This window comes from Echinops telfairi, unplaced genomic scaffold, assembly GCF_000313985.2.
Source record: "Echinops telfairi isolate 266 unplaced genomic scaffold, ASM31398v2 ScPeMD7_60;HRSCAF=208, whole genome shotgun sequence".
In the NCBI taxonomy this organism is placed as follows: Eukaryota; Metazoa; Chordata; class Mammalia; order Afrosoricida; family Tenrecidae; genus Echinops; species Echinops telfairi.
Window position 1 is genome coordinate 392835 of NW_022103958.1, and position 3700 is coordinate 396534.

Consider the following 3700-nt stretch of genomic DNA (forward strand, 5'->3'; position numbering starts at 1 on the left):
AAGTCTAGCATCTCTATATTAACAACCTATGTGGTACTATAATAAATGTATGCTCAAAACACGACTGAACCTACGTTATTCCTGTTTTATATGGTTTCATATGGTTCCTCCAATTTTGGTGGTAGTATCATCCTATAGGTCATTTTAACTAGAATAAGATGTAATAATTATTGTATCTATTTTACTATTAAAAAGAATCTCCATTGAGTCTAAAAGTAATTGAAATTGTTTATCAAATGCAATGTGAAAGCCAAGACATCATTGGACTAAATGGACCAACAGCATCTAACAGTGCCGACAGAATTCATTCTCATAGGAGTAACACAGACACATGAATTGCATCTACCACTTTTTGGTATTTTCCTCATCATCTACATGATCACAGTTGTGGGCAACCTGGGCATGATCATCTTGACCAAGGTGGACTCCCGCATACATACACCAATGTATTTTTTTTATCCAACATCTAGGTTTCATTGATCTTGGTAACTCAACTGTTATTTATCCTAAGGTGCTAATCAATTTTTGGATCAAAATAATATTTCCTACTATAAAATTTGCCATACAGATGGCTTTCTATGTTTTATTCATTATCACTGAACTCTACGTTCTGGCAGTCATGGACTATGTCCATTATGTGGCCATCTGTAACCCTCTACTCTATAATGTGATCATGTCGCTGACACTGTGCCATGTACTTACTCATAGCCATTCCATACCTCTTCTGTACATTCCAGTCTCTTTTGCTCACTAGTAAGATTTTTACATTGACTTCCTGTGGTTCTAATGTCGTCAGTGACTTCTTCTGTGATAATGTCCCTTTAATACCCTTGCTCTGCTCAAGTGCATGGCAAATTGAATTGATGATTATATCATTCGCATCATTTAATTTGATGTCCTCCCTCCTGACAGTCCTTGTGTCCTACATGATGATCTTGATGACCATATTTCGAATGAATTCTGCTGAAGGAACGAAAAAAGCTTTCTCTACATGTGGTTCTCACTTGACAGTGGTGGTAGTGTTCTATGGGTCTCTATTGTTCATGTATGTGCAGCCTGAATCTGCTCATCCTTTCAGCACTGACAAAATTACCTCTGTGTTTTACACATTAGTCATCCCTATGCTTAACCCCTTCATTTGCAGCTAAAGAAACAAAGATATAAAAAAATGCCTTCTACAGGATCTTTAAGAACTCCTGTAATGTATTTAATATACAATATTACTCAAATAAGCTATGAAATAGGTAACTGCAGTTTAATGATTATCATGTTTCCAGTCAATATAATGGTATTTTCTCCATTATAGGACCATTATGAATGCAAATAAACTGCTTGTAATCACAAAAGAACAGGACAGAGAATGATAAAGCACATATACATCTAATTGTTTCCTTTTTACTCATTTACGTTCATATTAAACATCATATTTTCACCTTAAGTTAAATATCATGTCCTGCTCAAGATTTCTTGTTTCTAGTTCAGTGTAACTGTAAGTGATTCCATGGAAGCTCATAATTGTCCCCCTGAACATTTATTAGACACCATTGTTTGAAATTTTGTATTACATTTTGTCAGTGTTAGTATGGTAAAGGATCTTCTGAATTTTATGTTGATTGTACTTTCTGAACCTCAATAACAATGCAGTCAAAGTATCTGTGTTTACACCATGGATGATTTATTTGTGTGCAATTTTTGACAAAAAATCGTGGTGATCTGCAATTAGTCAAATACCTAAAGTAGTTTATTTTAATATGTTGTTGTTACATGGTGTTGAGTTGGTTCTTACAAATAGTGACCCGATGCACAAGGGAACATACCTCTGCATAGTCCTGTGTCATCCTCACAATCATTTCCATTCCCAAGCCCGTTGTTGCAGTCCCTGGGTCTGTCCATCTCTTTGAGAGCGTTCCTCTTTTTTGCCACCCCTCTATTTTAGCAAGCATGGTGTCCTTCTCCAAGGACTCATCTCTCCTGACAATATGTCCAAAGCATGCAAGACAAAGTCTTGCCATCCTTGCTGCGAAGGAGCACTCTGGTCCTCCTTCTTTAAGATTTATGGATTTGTCCTTTCAGCAGTCCATGGTACTTTCAATATTCTTCTCCACCACTACAATTCAAATACATGAACTCTTCTTCTGTCTTACTTGTGCACTGTCCCAGTTTCACATGCATATGAGACAATGGAAAGTACCACAGTTTGGATCAAACACACGATTCCTCAAAGTAACCTCCTTGCTTTTCAATACTCTAAAGAGGTCTTGTGCAGCAGATGAAACACGTCTTTTGACCTCTTGACTACTGCTTCCATGAGCATTGATTGTGGAGCCAAGAGGACAAAATCCTTCAGAGCTTTAACATTGTCTCCATTTATCATGATGTATTCTATTGGTCCTATTGTGAAGAATTTGGTCTTCTTTGCATTGAGTTGCAATGTAAAGGTTTTAATATAGTAGCATTTAATTGGATTTACTTCCTCTTTAGAGACTTAGTGCTCTCCCTAAATACCTAGTTCTTTGTGCTGATTATATTGATTAGATCTAAATATAGAGCAAGTAATTGTGTAAGTGATCCTGGATTTAAAAAAACCTAAATAATAAAAGATGTATTGGAAAGACTAAACAATGTATCCTTGGTAAAGTAATGGAGAACATCATGGTGAAAGATATTTTATGAACCAGAAGAAAATATTGACACATTTTCCAATTTATATTATCCATTAACTTGGAAAGTGTTGTATTGGTAAAGAAGGAAGAACAATATGTCAACAAGACAAATCCTTTGTGATAAAATATTTACTTTTAAACACTCTCCGAAATAATGAAGGCAAGGAGAAGTGGGAATCTGGCTGCCCTCATGGGAAGACCTTCTCAACTCATCCAAAGAGAATCTCATGCTCCTTGGAACTCAGAAAAATAACTGAAAAACTAAGTACACCAAAATCTCTTAAACTCAGAGATTGGCATCCCCAGCTGTTTATAAGTCTCCTTTGTCATTGGCCAGTGGCCTGAACTGCATCACCGAATTGTGCACTTGCAAACTATTATCTTCTCCCACTTCCATTCACCCAGACAAACCTCTCCCCTTGCTGGTATCTGGGGACCCTGCATGGATAGCAGACTTCATAGGAAGATTTGGTTCAGACATCCATTGGCCCCAAGCAATATTTTTTTGCCATCTTTACAATTTTTTTCTTACTTCCAAGTTCTATAATTACTGAAGCGCATTTTAGATTGAGACTGAAGCTATTGAGCAACCTTTTGTTTTGTTTTGTCATGTTGGTTTCTGTGGATTAAAATCTTGATAATTTTAAAAAGTCATTGAAAAGATAATACAAAACAAGCATTCTGGTCATGTGGACTCCAACTGATTACAACCTCATGTGTCAGAATTAAACTGTTCTCAATCACATTTTCAGTTGATTTTATGTTTTAGAAATCTTCCAAGATGCCTCTGAATAGACTTAAGCTACTTGTTTTCTTCCCTCCCAGCAGCAAGCAAGTTAATCATTTGCAATATTCAAGGATTCTAGAGGGAAAGTTAGAAGACATTGAAAAGAAGTTTGGAAGATATAATCTAAGCCACCTATTAATTTTATAGCCAAGAAAACTTCAGCATGTGAAAAGATATTATTAATTTAGATGCCAATTCATTATTTCTTTGCTTTTGGATTAAACATATTTCTTATATTTTTTCCTAGGAA

At 35.8% G+C, this 3700-nt stretch overlaps 1 pseudogene; it reads left to right on the top strand.

Moving 5' to 3' along the window:
• The first annotated feature begins 267 nt into the window (after positions 1-267).
• On the top strand, positions 268-1239 carry LOC101642689 (annotated as a pseudogene).
• The last annotated feature ends 2461 nt before the right edge of the window (positions 1240-3700 follow it).